The sequence below is a fragment of the Eretmochelys imbricata genome, chromosome 4 (assembly GCF_965152235.1).
Source record: "Eretmochelys imbricata isolate rEreImb1 chromosome 4, rEreImb1.hap1, whole genome shotgun sequence".
Taxonomy (NCBI): Eukaryota; Metazoa; Chordata; order Testudines; family Cheloniidae; genus Eretmochelys; species Eretmochelys imbricata.
This window is the reverse complement of record NC_135575.1, coordinates 56,223,613-56,246,182: the sequence shown is the minus strand read 5'-3', so window position 1 is coordinate 56,246,182 and position 22,570 is coordinate 56,223,613.

Below are 22,570 nucleotides of genomic sequence, written 5' to 3'. Positions count from 1 at the left end.
TACAGATCTTGAATCTTTTATTTTTTTATTTTCCAGTTATTAGTTCCTCGTAGTGTCTGGGTGCTTCTGTCTGTCTTTTTCTTCTGTGTCTATGTGTTGTGTGTCATGAATGCTTCAGAACAAATATTTTATTCTGTATTTGATTATAAATGCTAAGTGGTAAATCTGAATGTCTGATAGTTTGCAGTATAGGAAAAAAAAGCTTTCATCTTAATGGTCTGTATTTTTCCAATTATGATTTCACTGGAAAAAACAGATCTGCAGACACAGAAATAAATATTAAATGATACTGTGATTAAATTTGTTAGTCTCTAAGGTGCCACAAGTACGCCTTTTCTTTTTGCGAATACAGACTAACACGGCTGCTACTCTGAAACCTGTGATTAAATTGGAAGACTGTTTGTTTTTTCTTTAAAGGGCTAGGATTGAGCAAATAGTAAACTGAGTTACCTTTTACCTCTAGACAGATAGTTATGTTAGGTCAAATTGAAATAAATTAAAGAACACTGTGGATTCCCCCAACCCCCATCTGGAATTCACCCAGATAAAGTGTGTAATTTTTGTAACATGACTTAAGTGATTTCTTTTTTTTAAATCAGCACATTCAGTAGCTAATTTCTTCTCTTTTTTGTATGAAGTTTAGGCATCATCTGATACATTAGCCAAAGCAAATGCCTCAAATATACAATAGAGCATAATCTGTATTTTTCACATATCACTGCGACCCAGATTCTGCAGATAGATAAAATATTGCATATGTCATATGGCCCATTTCATCTGGTATTTCAAAAATGAAGATCTAATAATTTAACATATTAAAGGTTTGAGAAAGGTTAGGATTTCTTCTGATTTCCAAGTTTGAATAATTGTATAATTATCATACTAATTTGTGCCTTCTGTCCATTAAATGTGTTCATGTCATTCAATGGATTATCATCTACAATTTAGTTAATGGATTTCCTATTCATTTCAATCCTGTTTGATTCCCAAGCAGTACAAAATTAGTGTTTTGAAATAATTGCAATCAAATAATAGCACCTTCAGCAGTTTATAAATATAATCTGAAGTATCTAAGCAGTGTCTTTATTTTCTCCTACCCATTTTAATATTTTGTAACAATAGCATCACTCTACGTCTGTACTTCTGTGATTTTGACATTACAGCAAATGTCTAATATTCCATATTCTCTTGATTGATTACTCTATTTGGAGAGAGAGAAAAATACAATATATACTGTCCAAAAATTATTTGGCCCTCTTTCTGCCTGTGATGAGATGCATGTACTCTATCCCCAGCAATTGAAGGGCAGGATAAATAAGCTTACTTAAGGGTATGTCTACACTAGCAGTAGAGAGCTTCATCGAGAGCTTCGTTGCTGATAAAAAGAAAAGCGCTTAAAGAAAACCGCTGTTGTGTGTTCACATTATCTTCCATTGGCAGCATAGTGTGTTCACGCTTGTGGCACTCTCATTGCCAATGAGAGCAGTACACTGTGGGTACCTATCACACAGTGCAGCTCTCACCCTTCTGCCGCTAGGTCTTGTGGGAAGGGCCTGGGATCATGGCGCATCATGGGTCTGGGCTCAATGCCCTGTGATGCACTGCTTTCGGTCCCAGCATTCCATGTGCTTCCGTCTTCAGTTTGCGGCATTTTTCAACTTCCCTTCTTTTCTGCTTTCCCTGCCATATCTATCTGCAGGAATGGATCCTGCACTGCTCTCCACTGCTCTGCTTGCTCTCAGTAGCACATAGCGGGTTGCAGTGGAGTTATTCTTGAAGTTACAAAGGCAATGGCAGTCACAGTTGCCTGACGTGGTGTCCGACATGGAAAGCAGTAACATTAGATTGCTTTTGGCATTCATGGAGGAGCTGAACACAGTGGAATGTCACTTTTGGGCTTGGGAAACTAGCATAGAGTTTGGGATCACATTGTTATGCAAGTCTGAGATGTTGAGCAGTAGCTGCAGAACTTTCAGATGAGGAAAGCCACCTTCTTGGAACTGTGTGCTGAGCTTGCCCCAGCCCTGCGGTGCAGGACACCTGAATGAGAGCTACTTTCTTGGTGGAGAAGTGTGTGACAATTGCAGTGTGGAAACTGGTGACTCCAGATTGGTACCCGTCAGTCACAATCAAGTTTGGAGTGGGGAAGTAGACCGTTGGGTCTGCATTAATGCAAGTGTGCAAGGCCATTAATCATATCCTGCTGCAAAAGACTGTGACTCTTGGCAACGTGCATGATGTTGTGGATGGCTTTGCAGAAATGGGTTTCCCAAACTGTGGAGGGGCAATAGATGGCATGCATATTCCAATTCTTATATATTCCAATATCCAACCTTGCAACCAAGTACATCAATCGGAAGGAGTACTTCTCTGTGGTTTTGCAGGTGCTTGTGGATCACGGGGGCATTTCACTGACATTTACATGGGGTGGCCTGAAAAAGTGCATGACACACACATCTTTAGGAACACTGGCCTGTACAGAAAGCTGCAAGCAGGAACTTTCTTTCCAGACCAGAAGATTGCCACAGGGGGAGTCGAAATGCCCAGAGTGATCCTGGGAGACCCAGTGTACTCCTTAATGCCATGGCTCATGAAGCCGTACACAGGAAACCTAGATAGCCGTAAGGAGCGGTTCAACAACATGTTGAGTAGGTGCAGAATGTGCGTTTGGCCGATTAAAGGCCTGATGGGGGTGCCTATATGGCAGATTTGACCCGAATGAGGAAAATATACCCATGGTTATAGCCGCGTGTTGTATGCTGTATAGTATTTATGAAGGGAAGGGCGAATGGTTTACTTAGGGGTGGACTGCTGAGGCATAATGCCTGACTGCTGATTTTGAGCAGCCAGATAGCAGGGCTATTAGAGGAGTGCAACCTGGGACAATAAGAATCAGGGACGCCATGAGGCAACACTTCGAAGATGAAAACCGGTAATGTTTGTTGCTATGATTGGGACTGCTATGGTTAATTACATTTGGTGGGCTAGGAAGCAGTTGTGATTGTTAAGTCCTAGGATTCAATATAAGGCACTAATTACAGTGCCTGTTGATTTGCAGGTGCCATGAGGCATCAGACCTTGCATGTAAACAAATAGAGTGCTTATAATTCAAAAAAGATTGCTTTTATTAACAAATAAACCACAACACCACACAGAGACAGACAGACCAACACTATTGGTGGGGGGGAAGATATGAGGGGCTGTTTTTCATAGCTGAGTATAGGCCCTGCTTTCATTTGAAAAGCTGTCTGCGGGATTGGAGTGTAGAGGAAAGTGTGAAGCGCCAGAAGGCGGAAAGGAATGCACAGGGGGAGTTTGGCGAGTGCATGGGAAAGAGTTCACAATGCTGTGAAGAGGAGGGCGGGCACGCATCTACTCAGTCTGGAGTGTTACGAGAGTCTGGAGCATCTGAAGAAGTGGGGTTTTTACCCATGAAAACTTATGCTGAAATAAATCTGTTAGTCTTTAAGGTGCCACCGGACTCCTTGTTGTTTTTGTGGATACAGACTAATACGGATACCCCCTGATACATGAGAGTCCTGGAGCATGTTGGTTTGAAGCTTCAGAACTTTAATCATCCTCTCTGTGGCATCCCTGTTGTAAGAATCCTTCTCTTATCTTCCCTGCTTTTCTCTTTCCCTCCACTTCTTGCGTTCAGAGTTTTCTACCTCTGACTGCTGCAGCACCACATAGAACATATCTTCCTTGGTTCATCTCGGCCGTTTTCTTACCTTGCGCAGATGCTCAGCTGCTGTTGGAGTGTTGATTCTCAAGGTGAAGTCTGGAGAGGCATTATTCATAATAAACAGAAATGCTATTGTCAACTACACACACAGCATTGAAACAGTAACATTAATACACTGCTGGTCACATACCTATCACTTTCTTGGTGGAAAGAGGTGTTATACTGCTCAGGAGACAGGGGTATCCAACCGTGTCTGGCTCCTGCATAAGGTTCCCCATCTCAAGAGGTAGTCACAATGTGAACGTCAATAATAAACCCCCTTTTTTTTTTTAAAATAAAACTTGCCTTTAAAGCACAAGGGCAAAATTTTGGTTCCAGTGGGCCAGATCTCTCTCTTGGTGTATTGTTGTTTTTTCCTGGCAGCAAACCCTAACCCAGGGCCCCTCAGGCAGAGAATGTATATGAAAGGGGTAGGCTGCACAGCTGCTTTAATCTCCCCTCTACAGTAAAGGGTATGGGGGTCAGGAAAGGGTATGGGGGTCAGGAAAGGAGAAGGCTGTGGGGAAGCCATTGGAGTAAACAAAATTAAAATGAGCAGGACTTGCTCAGGGGGTGTGGCCTGGTGGCTGAACTAGTTCAGTTACGTCTACTCAGGCTCTGCTGGTATGTTTTCCTGTGGAACCGCAGCTATAACTTGAAGCTTCAGCTTAAAGCCACACTTCCTCAGTAGCATGAACTCACTGGCAAAGAAAATATGGTGGTGGTAGTAACGCTGTCTGTAGTCCCTTGTACTTAAAATCCTCTTGGATGCAGAGGGTCTTGCTGTCCCAGAGAATGGTAATTTACTTGCACTGTGGTCATGTCACTGAATAGTGCTTAATGCTTACAATGGATTTGCACAGATGCAATTGAGAGAAGAATCCAAGATGAGATTCTGACCCCTGTGTGTGTGTGTGTGCGCACATTTTTTTGTTTAAAATGAGAGAGATGTTACTCCCTGGAAGAATAATAAAGTTTAAATCATACCTCTATGTCTGCATCTAGGTTTTTCACGTTCAATATGAACTTGGGTTTTTTTCACCTTCCTCTACAGTGTGGGGCATAGGTCACTTGCTGGTTTGAACTAGAGTAAATTTTTACTCCTGGGGGAATTCTGTACCACAGTGCAGAATTTATGTCCCCCTGCAGATTTCTTTGTTTCCCCACAGAAAAATGACTTTCTGACAGGGAAGCCAAAAGAGTGGTCATGTGACCCTCCCCAGCACTACGTTTCGGCTTCCGAGGGCAGCCAGCAGAGAGGTGAATCACTGTGGGGCAGGAGGCAGGACTGGGGAAGACCCAGCTGGTGGCTCCTACCCTGTGCCGGGCTCAGCTGCTAGACACAATTGGGCTAGGGAGGACAGGACTTCCTTTTCCCCTGCATGGCATCTGGGGCCAGGTCAGTCTCACCCTCCAGATTTCTCCTCCAGCTGCAGGAAGCTCTTCAAACTCCGCCCCACCACCCCACTTCCTGCACCCATTGTTCCTCAGCTTCAGGGGGAGGGATCCTTATACAGAGAACTGCTCCCCCATCTGCCCAACCCCCGTCGATCCAGACCCTCTCAAACCCAGACCCTCCCACTGAGCCTCACCCACTGCACTCAGACCCCCGTGATGAGCCCCACTCCCCTTGCACCTGAACCACCCCGATAAGCCACCCAGATTCCCACCCCGCCAAGTCCCAACCAGTTGCACCTGGATCTCCACATCCCTGAGCCCCACTCCCATAACATCTGGACCCTCACACTGAGGCCTCCACACCCAGACCCCCCCCCCATTGAGCTCTGTCCTCTGCACACCCAGACCTCCACACACGGAGGCCCAACCACCTTCACCCCCCTGCAGAGTCCCATTATTGTTTCACCCAGAACCCCTAACAAGCCACTGTGCATCCAGATCCCCCCTGCACCTGGATTGCCCCACACAGAACCCTCTCAACCCACACCTGGATCCCCCACATTAAGCCTCTCCACACTTGGATCCTGCCTTGCTGAGCCTGCCTGCCCACACAGAGGGGCAGGGGCCTGGGATGTTTCTGGGGCAGGCTGGGTCCTTGCACTGTGTCAGGGTTGGGTGCAGCCTCACCGCTGAGTCCGTGTCCTGGGGTGGGGAGCTGCACAGTGATCTCCCACCTCTGTGCAGCCAGTGGCCTGTGCTCCTCAATACTATGCTGGAACCTCCACATTTATTTGACAAATAAAATTTGCAGAATTTTAAAATATTGTGCGCAGAATTTATTTATTTTTGGGGCAGAATGCCCTCAGGAGTAGTACATGGTGGATTCTCTGTAACTGAAAGTCTTTACATCAAGATTTGAGGACTTCAGTAACTCAGCCAGAGGCTGGGGTCTATTACAGGAGTCTGTGGGTAAGTTCTGTGGCCTGTGATGTGCAGGAGATGAGACAAGATGATCATGATGGTCTTTTCTGATTTTAAGGTCTGAGTCTATAATTTATTATAGCCCATTTAAAAATATGCAAGTGCAGGAGAAATAAATTACAAAACTCTGATTGAGGAAATACATTGGTTTCCATATATTTTAAGTCTAACCTACTTCTTCTATAACACCATTCATCTGTAGATCTCAAAGCCTTTTACCAAGGAGGTAAGTATATTATCCATATTTACAGTTGGGGTAATAGAGGCACAGGTAGGTGAAGTGACATGCAAAGGTGTCACAGCAGGCAAGTGGCAGAGCTGGGAGTAGAGCTCAGGTCTCCTGTGTCCTATTCTTTGGCGATGTCAGCCTTACACTTGTTCTCCTAAATGCTGATTAGGTTGGCACTTATAAGATTGGCCGTTTTTTAGAGTAAAAAGTCTGAGATATTTCACACTGATCAGTAAAATGGTTGGTTATTCAGTTCACCTACTGTGTATGTGTAGCTAAGTGGCTTAAATAATTAAGCTTATTTTATAAACACAGAAGTTATGTATCTGGAGTATGTTTTTTCTGTCCAAGTCAAGATGGAGAAAAAGGTACAGCATATGTATTGTCACTTGTATAAGATGATGTATCCTTAGAATATGACTTAGAATGGATTTTCTAAGTTAGTGGTTGGGTAAAAGGTAAGTGTTACTATGCAATCTGTAATTATATTGTTGGATTTAGCCTTTCATCAGAGCAGCTGGCCCAGACTGAAAAGTCTGACTAGATACTATCCATTATGGGACTAGATACTACTATTTTAACTCCCAGAATGTTGTTTGCCTTACCACTTCTCCAAGATGAGGATAGATACTGTGTCACTCTGTGAATCAATTCATTTGTTGATCCTGAGTGTAAACAGCTTCCGGAATCTTCCCCAGCACCCATAATAACAATAATGTGTAGCTCTTACATTGCACTTTTTCATTTGAAAGTGGTTTACAAAGATGGATAAGTATCCTTATCCCAATTTTTACAGATGGAGTTTATTGAGGTTGTGACTTGCTCAGGGGTTATACATGACATCAGTCACAGAGCTGAGTATAGAATCTTATTTCTAGTACTGGGTTCTGTCTACTGTACCAGGCTGCTACACAAACGACAGAAGAGCTAGGTTCAGAACTGCATTTGATGGCATGGAAAGTTGTATTGTTGGCTAATGAACAATTTGGTTGGCCTGTTGATTTCTTACTAATTTTTATTATGTTTCTTTTTCTTATTTTGTTAGTTAATTATATATCTCTTGATCATTTTAACCAGTTATGTCTCTTTACACAGGAAACCGGATTACATCTTTTTGTCTAGAGGAGGGAGTTCTTAAATTAATACAGTAAGTGGAACTGGCTAAACTTCCATGAAAGACTGAATTTGTTAAGTGGAGCATGACCTATTATTGCATGTCTGTCTGGAAGGTGTGTTTTGGCAGCTGATTTGGTTCCATGATTAAATTGTGAAACTTTGAATTACAGCATTTGACAATAATGTCCTTTACCTAATTTCCATGACCAATTGAGAAACGTTCAGCTGCCTGAGGGACAGAAATCAGATTAGTTGACTCCATATTTTTTGCAAAGGAATATAGGAAATATTTTTGAGAAGCCTCTGGATTTATACCAGATAAAAAGTCTTTCTGAGTAGTTAAGCAGAATATTGATCTCTTTTTATAAATGTGTTATGTTTTCCTATTGCTCCGCCTCCTTCTCTTGTCTCACTTCCTCTGACTGAAAAAAATGTTGACAGACAAGATATGCTTAATATTGGCTGAGGTCATATAGAAACAGGGAAATATTTATTGGCTCCAGAGGCTGTTATGAATATAGTTCGTAAAGTCCAATTTATAAACCTAAGCTACCTACATTCAGAGAGAAAAGCAGTGTTTTAGTTTGTCTCATGGAACTTGTACTATTGAATACATGTTTGTACACTTTGAATTTTAGGGGCTAATCTTGTGCCCTGGAGAGACCCACAGAGCTAGGTGGAAGATGTCTTCTCCTCAGCACTCTCTGGCCACAGATCTTGCCTGAGAACTGTGGTAGCTCTTGCATTTTCCATAGGCTTCATCTGAATTCGGAGTCAGGGGACTATCCAGTAGATTCACTTAGTGGCCTTACTCCTTCTCTTTGCTATATTGGCATTTGAGGAGTTTGCATTCTTTGCCTAAATTCCTGAGATTATACTCCCCAAACCTGTGCAGTGACATAGTGTGGTTATGCTGCAACCATAGCCTTCTGTACCCTCATGGAGAAGAAGCATTCACAGGTTCTGGAAATGCATTCCAGTTTATGGAGAGAGTGGATTTAGTTGTTTTGTAAAGAAGATTTGATGTGGCTGGAAACTGAATAAAAGCTTAATCTTATTAAGCCTTAAGATATGTTTAACAGGAGACATTGTTTCTCAAATTACTGCTCTCAACTAATAAACTTACTAGAGTTGTACATGAAAAGTGTCACTTTTTGTGAATCTGTCCTAATAATAATAAGGCTCAAATGTGCATTGCCTGATGGCCCATTTACACTGCTCTTCTGGTCCAAAAGGCACCATAAGGCCTGAGCTTAAGCCCTTTGTACCATTGGATTCACGGTAGTTTACAAGCGGAGGGTTAAAAAAATTAGTCCAATACACGAAAAAAAATTTCCTTTAAACCATCCTAAAACAGTATTCAGTATTTTTCTGTAACGCACTACACAGACTATCTCTATACCACACAAGGCCATCACCCATTTCAAATATATTGAGTAATATCAGGCAGTTGAGTAGACATGTTAAGAAACTATAGTGAATTGATAGATTAGAATCATTGCAGTGTGCAGTAACTTGAAGATACTGTATTTATTTTGTTGTTCTCCTTTACCCATTCAAATTTTCTGGTATAGTCCCTTTCTGCCAGATGGTAGAGAGAGATGTAGTCTAATCTGCCAGTAGGATTTTGATTCTGTCTACCATGTTAGGGTTCTGCCTCCAGATCAGCTACAGTAGTGAAGTTGTCATTAGACTGAGGACCCTGAGGGGCACATAAGACAGTCTGTGTGTTCTCTGACTAGTAATGTTATACCTTTTATTAGCAAAACAACAAACATTGTAATATAGCAGAGGAGATAGAGCCGGTGTAGAATGCCCAGCACTTGTATTACTCACGTCATCCCTTGCAGGGAGCCCGAAGTAGGTAAGATGATTCCTAACTGTCTAAGGGTATTGCTCTGTGAAGGCCCAGTGGAAATCTTTCTGTTGACTTCAGTGGGAGCTGGAGTGGGCCCTGAGTCCTCAGTTCATTCTGACTCCAGCAGGTGGAACGCTTACCAACATGCTTCTCAAATTCCAGATTTTCCCGGTGCCTTGGGTTTTTGGCTATTTTTAAAGGCAGCTTCCAAATTTCTGCATAGATTCTGTATTTAATGGTTTTTCTGCAGTGTCTATATCCAGCCTGTTGAAAGATCTATCACTTAGTATTCAGCTCCTCAGATTGGCCAAACTCACTGACCAGTGTTGCTCCCATTCCCTTTCCCCCTAAGTCGTGCTGCAGGCACTTCTTCTAGGCAGCAGCAGCAGCAGCATTGTTGAAAGTTACAGAGCAGGGAGAAATGCTGGTTTAGGCAGAGGGAGGAGAAGAGCTCAATATAAGGGAGTGGAGCATAAGCAATCAGGCCTAGTGGTTACTGCTGGGCTGGTACCAGGGAGTCAAGGGCCACGAGGTGGTGGTCGATGAGCAGGGTTCAGAGGAGGTGTGAGAGCTGACATCTATGGGCAAGAGTCAGGGTCAGAGTCAGGCCGAGCTTGGAGATTGAAGATCAGAAAGCAAGACCAGGTCTGGACCCATAGCAAAACGGAAGTCTGCGTGGTTAAAATCATAGAATATCAGGGTTGGAAGGGACCTCAGGAGGTCATCTAGTCCAACCCCCTGCTCAGAGCAGGACCAATCCCCAACTAAATCATCCCAACCAGGGCTTTGTCAAGCCTGACCTTAAAAATATCTAAGGAAGGAGATTCCCTAGGTAATGCATTTCAGTGTTTCACCACCCTCCTAGTGAAAAATTTTTTCCTAATATCCAGCGTAAACCTCCCCCACTGCAACTTGAGACCATTACTCCTTGTTCTGTCATCAGCTACCACTGAGAACAGTCTAGATCCATCCTCTTTGGAACCCCCTTTCAGGTAGTTGAACAACTTCCCAGGCACCCTCCGAGGTTAAATAGTAACCCTGGGCCAATCAGGGGGCTGCAAGATACTATCGCTCTGGCCCTTTTGGGCTGTACTTCTTGCGGTGCCTAATCTCCACAGTGCTCCATCGATGTGGCACTGGACGGCCTCCTGGTGGCAACGTGGGAACGTCAGCTATGCCAGGTTCTAGTCCCAAGGATCCTTACACCCAGCAACAGTGGAAACAGAAAGCCTTGCACAGAGTTCCTTCAAGGCTGAGATGTGAGTCTGGCTGGAAGAAGTATGGAGGCCTTAAGAAGTCTAAAGGAGCCTGTCTATTTGGGGAATGCCTTGAGGGGCATGGTTGGCTGGGAAAAAGGTAGGAGATGAGGCATGACGGCCTGGGTGAAACCTGTGTGTCTGTGTTGAACCCTGTTAGGCAGGGGCATCTCTGACTTCCTAGAGGTACTTACTTGGCCATGAAATCTGGCAGGCTGATGTAATATTACTCATTCTGGATGTTTTGTCCCTATCTTATTGCACGTTGGCTGGTTAGGATGCTGAGGCATGGCTACTAAGACAATATACAGTAGGGTCAGTAAATGAAGACTTCCTCTACACAATCACCGCTTAGTTGGCAAAGGTAAAGCATCTTTGGTGCAGCTGCTTCCACAGCTACACCTGCAGTAGAAGATACCAGCAGCCTGTGAGCTTCCACTCCGGTGCGATAAGACCTACTGTGAAGGACCTTTAAGCACTCTAGGTCTGCCTCATGGGTAAGCAAGGAAACATGGCAACTAATGAGTACCTCTAGTCAGTTAATTACTCTGGTGAGGTAGAGACTGGAGTTCCATGCTCAGAGAAGGCATCTACTTGTCTCATTTAGAATCTGGGAACCCAGCTTTACAACCTGATAAGAGTCCTTATAGGGAGCAAAGACATCCTGAATTCTCTCCAAGCCATTTTGGTTAAGGTTTGAGTGCCCGCTCACTAAAGTGTAATACTGTAACCAGGTTTGTTACAGTTAGGTACAGTCTGTCATTTTCTTTTAAGACATCATCTGGATATGGTGGTACATTTTCTGATGGCAGTCATCAAATTGAAACCGGTGGTCAGGTTACTAATTCATCCCTCGTTTCTGAATCTGGATTTAAATGCTCTTCCATCATTCAAAACCCCTTATAAAAGTTTTCAATACGGATCCTGACTTTTATAATAATTTTAAAGATTTTTATTCCTAGGGGCAATCTTTTTGCCCAGAATGATCAAGTAATTGCAGGGTATATCTTGTAGGGGAGCTTTTTATGTAAGATTTCATCTGGACAAAGAAATTTTAAGAATGATCTGTGGATCCAGGATCTCTGATATTCTGGGGCTTCAATTGAAAACCACAGATATGTCTACTGATTCAAGTCTATAATTCTCAAAAGCAACGTTATACTGCTTTGCCATCTATGATTTAATAGTTTAATCCAGTATATTTGGTTTAGAAGAGTCATAGAACTGAGGGGAACTCTGCAACCTATATCTTTAATCGTGTTATGTGTCTGAATTTTTTGGACATTTTGATTAGTCTTATCCACTGCAACATAGTGAATCCACAGAATTACTGAGTTTAGCTCTAGCATGTCTGTTTTGTTAAAGTTAATTGTTGTTTTATGCAAATGTTTTTGCAATTTATAATGCTAATTCCGTAATTATTTCCTGAAGAAAAACAGGTGAAGTTGAAAGCAGATTGCAAGCTCACATCATTTTACACCAAAATGAAAGCTTATATCTGATCAAGTAGCTGTGAGGCAGATGTTTTTTGGATATACAATGACATCTCACAGCAATCAGGATTAAGAAGTGTTTTTGCAGAGCCTCAAATGCCTCGGAAGCCGCTGACTGCATTGCATGTATAGGACTTTAGTAACTGCTGGCAGCTGTGATTGGAACACCGAGGGTGTCGCTATTCCAGTCATGTGCACAACAAGACATTTGTTGCGAGTGTACAGCTTTATTTTTTTAAACTCTACTAGCCCTCAAGAGTTTGATAAAACTGCTGACAGAGTGGCGGAGATTTGATTGAGGTCCTGTTTTAATAGGATACTTTATTAATATTCTTAATAATTATAGTATTTAAAATGTAAATCGTTAAAACCGTATAATATCTAAATTTAAAACACCTATGCTCTTACAATGATAAATTGAAATTATAATAGCAAGAAAGTAAGGAAATTGAGAATTAAAGTTCTCACTTCAGCTTTGTGTCTGCCTTACCTTCAGGGCTCTATATGCTCTGTGGCTGTGCAATTTAAGGAATGTACCCTTCACTCATCACTGGCTGCAAAATTCAGTTCCTGAATCTAAGCTTTAATTTGTAGAAAAATATATTTCTAGCTCCAATTGGATGAGAGAGAATGATGAAAATGTGAGCTGAATGTAAATCAGTGTGTTGTCTTTCTGAGCCCACAGACAGCTTGAAACTATAGCTCTGAGGGATCGTCTGGCCCAGTCATCTCAGTGAGTTAACCCTGTATCCTAAATGCCCTAGCGCTCTGTGGCAACCTGGACCTAAATTCTGCAGTTGGGTCTCTTGATTTATGGTACTGTAATGCAACAGACTGGGAGTTGTGCCATGGCTTTACGCTTTAATATTGAAGGTTTTTAAAATATTTAAATATGAAATGGATAATACAGTCAGTAGAGCAGCCCATTTTATTTATCTTGTTGTTAAATACAATTTAGCTACTTTTTCAGTGTTCAGTATGCTGCATTTTCTTTGTACGAATGACGTATAACTGCATCATAGATGTCAGGGGAAGTTGGAGTTTTGGCAGTGGGTAAAGGAAAGAGAGGGCTTTTGGCACTTGAAGAGGCATGTGATGTTTGTGGCTATGCAAGAAGCACATTAACTGGATGCATCTGCTAAGGAAATAATCACTTGGGATGTTACAGTAATGTAAACAATAGAAAGCAAGAATAACATTTTTATATGGAATTATTTCTCCGTAGTTGCTGAAGGGAAACGAGTGGGTGTGCCAGTTACTTAAAATAAATTATTCTGTTGATAACAGTATGCATGAAATTGTAGTTGAAACATAGTATCTCATTGGGAAGAAAACAGTGGTTTAGAAGAAATGCGGAGGATTGAAATCCATCTCTACCTTTCCTGGTATTTTGAACAATGAGAATTTAACCTATTCTGCTGAGAAGATGTACCTAAGAATAATGAATAATGCACCTTTCTTGAGGCATCTTCACTATGGTCAATTAGGACAGGCGTTCTGCTTTTATATTGGCGGTAAGGAGGCTTGTTGTAACTTTAAAAGTTCAAGAAATGTACAAGAGTTTTAACTTCATGTAAATTCTGTGTGCCAGATTCTTAGGTTTAAATGGAGATGTATTGATTTACACCAGCTGGTGATGTGCACACCGCATATATGTTGTTGTTCTGCTCAGATACTATGGTGATGGGTGCCAAAAACACCCAGTAGATGTAAATATATTAAAATGTTTTCTTATGCAAATAAACTTTGACAAGTTTTATAGTGTAACAGGATTGTGAAAATATTTTTTGCTTTGTATATAATTGTTGCCTGAAGCAGACATTTAATATATCATACTCAATCTCTATCACAGTCATAGCTGCAATTTTGAAACTTTTTTATTGTGAACTTTATCATTTTTAAGGGCTACAACAAGATAGAGTAACCCTGAAAAATGATTAAAATGTCTTTTTATTTTAGGCAGTACTCTGTTATTAAACAACAGAAGGGTTACAGACTCTGAAATTTAATTTTTTTGGGATTCTTTCTTTATTGAAGTTTTACAAACAAAAAGAAAAAATTACAAAGGATAAGAGTGACGTGTGGTGGAAGAAAGATTTTTCTTTTTAAATAGCGATCACAGATTAGTTATGCAAAACGTTTGGAAGGATTTTGTGTGTGTGAAAGACTGGATTTTATATATGTAGCAATTGTTATGCACTCTGATGTGACTTGGCAAGCATAGCAAAACCTGCTGTCATATTAACATCACTCTATTTTGGAGTCACTGGGTAGTGATTACATAATTAAGGTTGCAAGACTCTTCCATTTTGAATGTTAATTGTGACCCACTTCTGCCTCCCTCAAACATACCTCCCCTCCAGTGTCCTTTCTGTGCTTATGTATAAATGTCAGGAAAGAATCTAATTTTGCCTTTCAAATTTGTAGCAGATCAGCTGTGCTGTTTTTGAATATTAACGTAGTGAAAATTTTACATGTTTCTGGGGTGAGAGCCTCATCTTCACTATGATCCCATTATGCCCAGTAAAAGGGTTGGAGCAGCTTAGTGGGGCCCTAAAATCCCTGTATCCAGGTGCGGGAGGGTATCCCCAGTGCAGGAAGTGAGACACCCCATTAGGGTGCTTTCTGAGGACCTTCCTCTCTCCCCAACTCCCACACTAAGTGCTGAGGTTGGGTGCGTGCTGAGTCAGGGCTGTGTCTGGGATAGGGCAGCATCACAGTGTGTTGAGATTGTGTTGAGGGCAGCATCACGATACTGAGGAGACTGTGGGCAGTGCTGTGGCCCATAGGGCAGCCCTAGGAAGGCTGCCATAATTTTAGGCAGGCCCCGAGGGCTCCCTAAAGTACACTGTGTACCTCTCCAGCCTCCAGAGGAGCCCCACCTCAGGAGGCATAAAATCACCTCCTGCCCCGTGAGCTGCAAGTTCTGTGCTGTGCCTTAAAGATAATCTTACCCTTGATTTTCTACTTCTAATGCATTTAGTTCTCAGTGAGAACCAGTGCTTATTGAAAGATTAATAAAATTTAGCTTGTTATTGAAGTTGGCATTGCTCACTGTTTTGCTGTGCATTGGTGACTAATGCAAATGTGTCAATCCCCACAGGATGTTAGACTGCAATATCCTACAGAGATTGTAGTGGACTGAGGTAAGGTGCTCTGTATTTGGAAAAGAGCCTCTTGTTAGGATTGGGATCCCTTTATGCTGGGTACTTTACAAATTCACAAGAAAACATGGTCCATTCCCTGAAGACTTCACAAACTAAATTCTCTCTTCCAAACCAGTGGGTTCCTGGACCTACATAAAAGAGGTTGACTGATGAATGCTCAAATAAATTGGTTAGTCTCTAAGGTGCCACAAGTACTCCATTTCTTTTTGCGAATACAGACTAACACGGCTGTTACTCTGAAACCTATCAGAACTTTATCCATCTTCTTGGAACATATACCTTTTCCCTTCATTGACCATTTTAATTATTAGTCATCTCTAAGGTTTAAATATAGTTCAGCACCACTTATGAGAGACTTTATCAATACCACTACACATGCACAGAAAGAGAAAAACTGAAAAAACCCCGCAATATAACTTTCTGAGACCAATTATGATCTGAAGTATAATTTCTGTGTACATTGCGTGTGTGTTGGGTAAAGTCTTATGTTCTGCATCTGGTAACTTGAACAGGCACCTAACTCGTGGTTGTGAATTCCACTAGACAGCTGGGCACCTAAAAGTTTGGCTACACTTAAGTCCCCCTTGTGAATTTATCCCCAACTGGCAGTGGTTCCAAGTGGCCGCAAGGGGATGAGTGGAAGCAGGGCTTGGATGGGGCAAGGGAGAGGTGTGAATCCTCCTTCAGAGGAAAAATGCACTAAGGACCACATAAGCCTACTCCAGACTTTAGGCTAAAGTAGTGTCCGTGGGGTAGCTCTGTAGTCTCACCCTGCCCTGGTAGGAAGGGGTTTTCTTTGACCTTGCCCTGACCCCAGATATTTCCCAATGATTAGCCCATCAGCTCTCACAGGACACTGGAGGTGATGTATTTAGTCCTTAATGAGTGTCACCATGTAACTGCTCTTCAGTGGAGCACCAATTGCTGATCTGTGCTCATTTGGAACATAGTAATAGATCACCTGAATTTTGGGCTTTTTCAATGACCGATACATGATTTGTTTCAAGTGTGGACTTGAAAGAGATACAGAAAGAGAAAACAAATATACTTTATAGCCTCACAGCAACATCATGGCTTAACAGATCAAAATAACTTAATTGTGTGAGGTTCATATATGCAGTATTTAAGTGCCACAGGCATGTCATCTATGTAACTAAAAATCATAAGTCAACGTGTATTTTCTTAATTTTATTTATACATTTTCAAAATGGTTAAAAATAAAAAAAATTACTTAAGCCATAAGTTCTTGGGTTACCCAGGACTGGGAGTCACCTTGTTATCTCCCTGCCTCTAGCAAGAAGGAGACTTGCTTGTGCTTAACTGTGGGTTACCTTCCTGACATCACCAGCCTGGTAGCCTCCTAACCACTCTCCTCTGGGCTATGTCAGCCCATACTTTGCCTTGCTGGTTAACAATAAGTGGACCCCAGTCCCTGAGCCCCCTTGAAGTGTTCCCCTGTAGTGCCCAGCTCCTTATCTACTGAACACTCACAGAAATACCAGGTCTGCTGTCCCCAAGGGAACAGAGTTCACACAGGTTTCAGAGTAGCCGCCATGTTAGTCTGTATCTGCAAAAAGAAAAGGAGGACTTGGGGCACCTTAGAGACTAACAAATTTAACTAACACACAATGTTTGTTTCAGCTCAGGATCAGCTCTTTGTATAATACCACAGCACCAAGATATATTTAGAGTAAAAAACAATAAGTTTATTATCAAAGATTCAAGAGATAATGAGAGGAGGCAATGGGAACAAAAGTGTTACTGAGAAAATAAAATCATAACATGATTTCTAGAGACTAAACTTAACAGGTTAACCTTCTGCTTAAAGATATTTATCTCACCCCAAATGTCCTTTGCAGCATTTCAACCAAACCTGGTTGAGATCCAGTTTTCATGAATGTCATCGCATTGTCTGATTACTTCCTAGGTGCAGAGTAATGGGGCATCTTTCTTTCCTGTTCGTTATATCCCCCAGAGTTCATTGTTTGTAACCAGAGTCAGGATAATTTTCCGTACCATATTCTCTGGTGTGCTGCCTCCCTATTGATTTCACACCACGTCCCCCTCCCCCATTGACTTGATATGTAAATAAGTCTTCCTTTGTGTTGGCCTACAATACCTAATTTGCCGGCTGATGGAGAGACAGGTGAATTAAACATCTTTTGTCTGGCAGAACACCTGTTTGTCAACTCTGCCTTGATACAAACTTTAGGAATACATTTTCAATCAATATACATATGTAACTCCTTACATAGTATCTGTACATACATGTCACAACTATATTAATAACCAGTGTGACTTTAGATTTCATTTAAGCCCTCACATGATATTTGGTGAACTGGCACGTACATAGAAGGATCAGGATATTCTTGTAACCCCCCTGCAGTTGGCATTGAGGGTCACACACTCCCTGATTCATAATGAAGCAAAGTACTAGCACCAAATAGTGGTAAACGGTAAATAGAATAGAATCTTAGTGAGAAGAAATACAGCTAGAAGGCACAGTGCTTAAGTGCTTTCCTGAATTTTGGCTTAAGTTTGTACATGTAGGTGAGTGCCCTAACCATTATGCTATAGAGTTATTATCACTCTCTGTCTGGCCCAAGGAATATTTAAGTATTTAATGTAAAGTGCAACAGTTTCAATGTGAAAAGGAGTACTTGTGGCACCTTAGAGACTAACCAATTTATTTGAGCATGAGCTTTCGTGAGCTACAGCTCACTTCATCAGATGCATACTGCAGTTTCCACGGTATGCATCTGATGAAGTGAGCTGTAGCTCACGAAAGCTCATGCTCAGATAAATTGGTTAGTCTCTAAGGTGCCACAAGTACTCCTTTTCTTTTTGCGAATACAGACTAACACGGCTGTTACTCTGAAACCTGTCAGTTTCAATGTGAGAGCTAGAGAGAGACTTGATCCAGAATATGCAATAGTCTTGTGATTAGGGCACTCACCTGGGAGGTAAGAGACCTGGAATTGGGCACCACTATTACCATCTTTTGTGCAGGTTAGGCATACTCAGAGCATGTCTCTTGGATTGGGGTCTGCAGGTGAGATAGCGGGGGAGTGCCTAGTTAAAGGTTTAGGCATGAGTTAGGTACCAAACAGCTTGGTGGAGTCAGGAATTACGTGGCTTTGTGCATGCCCAGCCACTGAAATTTTGGTGCCTTGGGAACTTCATTGGTTGAAACTTAGGAGCCTACAGGGTTAGACAGCGGCTGAGTAGGGGGTTTCTGAATGCCAGTGCTACTTAAATGTTGGACTTTGCCTCCTGAAAAGGCAGTTAGGCACCTACATCCCCGTTGTGAATCAAGTCCTTAGAGTGGCACTATTGTCTGGTAGTAATGTTATAGTGTTGTACATTGCTGTTACAGTTGTGTCATTGCAAACAGTGTCATGAAGTAATGCGTCCTGTCACAAAATCTGTCAGCATACGTCCAAACTATGTGTTACCAGAATTAGTCAGCAATGATAAGAAGGTCTCCTAAAACAGTTCGGACGTAAAACACTAGCTTCCAGCTGTCATATTTTTAAACTGATGACTTAATCTTGCATGTTGAGTGTGTGTTATCTTGATTAACTTTGTGGAACTGGCATTTTATAAAATCTACTGTGTATTATTTTAGTGAGCTAATTTTTCTAGTAACTTTTTCTTACCTTCAGAAAGGGCAAGTTAAGAAGATTTACAACTTGCTTTAAACATTTATTATAACTATCCCATATGATTGGAATAGATAATGAATATTATCTAATAAAGGAAACAATGAACTAATTATCTTGTGTGAATAAGTAATTTTTGTTAATTTGATGCTTTGAAATGTACATAAAGACTATGGAGCAGATTGTGTCATTAAGGCTCAGGCTTAAGTGAGGGCAGTGTTGAGCTGCTTCTGTCCAGGGACAGCTCCAGGAGGTTTGACTGAAACACTATCATTAGCAGATAACTGTGAAACTAGAGAAAATGATGGTGATCTTGAAGATGGATAGTCTTCAGAATCTTGTATGTTGAGGATGGATTCTCCTAAACAAAATAAGTCAATGCAGTTATTTAATTATTACTACCGTATTGCTCATTTAGTATTACTCATTGCATTCACTGGCACTCAGTACTACTTTAAAGGTGAAATTGTAAAAGGAAGATCTGCCTATTTCAGCTATTTATTTTTTTTATCACAACTGCATCTAAAATGATAGTACCATAATAACAACTATATTTTTTGCTCAAACATGAGAATTCAAGAATAGTCCAGAAGGAAGACAGGCAGTCCTTAAGAAAGAAGTATGAAATAAAGAAAAGGAGTAATTGTGGCATCTTAGAGACTAACCAATTTATTTGAGCATAAGCTTCCATGAGCTACAGCTCACTTCATCGGATGCATTCAGTGGAAAATACAGTGGGGAGATTTATATACACAGAGAACATGAAACAATGGGTGTTACCATACACACTGTAAGGAGAGTGATCACTTAAGATGAGCTATTACCAACAGGAGAGCGGGGGATGGGGGGGAAGAAAACCTTTTGTAGTGGTAATGAAGGTGGGCCATTTCCAGCAGTTGACAAGAATGTCTGAGGAACAGTGGGGCGGGGGGGAAATAAACATGGGGAAATAGTTGAGTATTTGCCTCAGGTTGGGGGGCTGTCTGCAAGCAAGGACTGGCCTGTCTCCCAAGATCTGTGAAAGTGACGGGGTCGTCCTTCAGGATAGGTTGTAGATCCTTGATGTTGCGTTGGAGAGGTTTTAGTTGGGGGCTGAAGGTGGCAGCTAGTGGCGTTCTGTTATTTTCTTTGTTACTCATCAGCAACCACATACTACACAACAGAACCACTAACCCAGGAATCTATCCTTGCAACAAAGCCCGTTGCCAACTGTGTCCACATATCTATTCAGGGGACACCATCATAGGGCCTAATCACATCAGCCACACTATTAGAGGCTCGTTCACCTGCACATCTACCAATGTGATGTATGCCATCATGTGCCAGCAATGCCCCTCTGCCATGTACATTGGTCAAACTGGACAGTTTCTACGTAAAAGAATAAATGGACAAAAATCAGACATCAAGAATTATAACATTCAAAAACCAGTCGGAGAACACTTCAGTCTCTCTGGTCACTCGATTACAGACCTAAAAGTGGCAATTCTTCAACAAAAAAACTTCAAACACAGACTCCAGCGAGAGACTGCTGAATTGGAATTAATTTGCAAACTGTATACAATTAACTTAGGCTTGAATAGAGACTGGGAGTGGATGGGTCATTACACAAAGTAAAACTATTTCCCCATGTTTATTTCCCCTCCCCCCGCCCCACTGTTCCTCAGACGTTCTTGTCAACTGCTGGAAATGGCCCACCTTCATTACCACTACAAAAGGTTTTCTTCCCCCCCATCCCCCGTTCTCCTGCTGGTGTTAGCTCATCTTAAGTGATCACTCTCCTTACAGTGTGTATGGTAACACCCACTGTTTCATGTTCTCTGTGTATATATAAATCTCCCCACTGTATTGTCCACTGAATGCATCCGATGAAGTGAGCTGTAGCTCACGAAAGCTTATGCTCAAATAAATTGGTTAGTCTCTAAGGTGCCACAAGTACTCCTTTTCTTATTACTTCTCATGATGTTGTTTCATTTGGGAAACCAGGCCTTGCATTTCTTCGTTGCACTGTTTGCATTTTTCACGCATGCCTGTCTTACCCACAGGTAGAGGAACTTCATTAAAATATTCCCAAACTGGATCTCTTTTACAGTTTGCAGCCATTATAGGTTTTCCCTTCTAGTGAGAAAATGGTATGGTATGGTCCATCTCAAATCAATGAAGGCTACACTCAGAAAGACCTCAAGACTTCTGGAATATGCGGCTCAAACAGTTTCACTTTTGTTTCTACTGCCTGTCCCTCCCTTCTAACATTTATTTCTATTCACTGAACTTTTTGAAACTTTACACTTTTAGAGAGAGGTAAGGGATTGACTCTGTGTACACAAATTTGCAGAGGGCAATAGGGTTGAGATCTGTTATTTCTCACCTCTCTATATTTATTATTTATTTAAAACATTTTTGCTGTTAACAAGCATGTTATCTCTGGAGAGACAAATCCACAGTTTGAGAACTGCAAAACTAAGCATCTCTGATGGTATCATCTAGACTGAGCACTGAGTCCTATTGGGTCGATTGAAAGATTAACCTAAATAATCTATACAGAAGCCCCTGGAACCCCATAAGATTTGGTTTCTAATCCATGAACTATTGGAACTCATTTACAAAACTTTATTCTTACACATTACATGAAAATATTGTCTCATACTATAGAATTAGAATTTATAATCTCTATTCCATAATGAGATATCTTTGAGCTGTAATGTGTCATAATTAAAATGATCTTTGGCTAGGATTTTATCAAAAAAAATCTGATTTAAATAAAAAAAATCAGATTTTTTAAATTTTTTTTATTGATTTTTATCCACCCTGAACATATGTATGTTTTCTATATAGAAAAGAATAAATATGCAAATTGCATTATGTGTACTGAAGGTGCAGTGATTAGTTGTTGTATGTCTTCACACATCTCCAGTCACTTTAGTCTTGAAGGCTTAGATGTTCATTAGAATACAGTAGTGTTGGAATACATGGAGATTGTATTCCTATGGGAGGTAGTCTCTGTGTTCTGCAGGTTGTAAACAGGAAGGAAACAGAAGAGGATAGGAAAATGAGATGTGTGCATTAGCTGAATACAATAAAAATACTTAATTTGTTGTGTACATGGTCAAAGAGCTGCATAAAGACTAATAGGCACATTAGGTTTGCTTAAGATATTGATGCTTGACATTATTAGAAATAGTTTAAAATATATATTTTAAATTTCTGAATAATTAAGTAAAATGGCATAAGAAATATCAAAGGTGGAAGCGTAGGTTTGTATTTTCAGCCTATGACCTGAGGATCCAGTCCTGCAAGCCATCTATTAACACCATCTACGCACCAGGTGTGCTCATTGGACTCTGGGGCAGAGAGAACTTGGAGAATCAGATCTGCCTGAACATTTAATAGATTGTAATGCCTGAAAGGAATAACTATGTGACAATATTTTGGTGTTTTATATAACTTCATTACATTAAAACTGTTGTCAGACGCCACCGTTGTGGTGCTCTGCTCTATCCAATGTTGATAACAGTTGGCTGTGTGTGTGTGTTCCCTCTGTGTGCTGCCCCGGCTCTGCACAGATAGCTGACACAGCAGACCCCGAGGGAACCCCCAATGACCACAGACTCCAATAAGGTATGAAGGCAGCTGGCCAGGTTTATTGTCAAATGAAACACAGTCTTTACCTCCCCAGATCAGATGTCTAC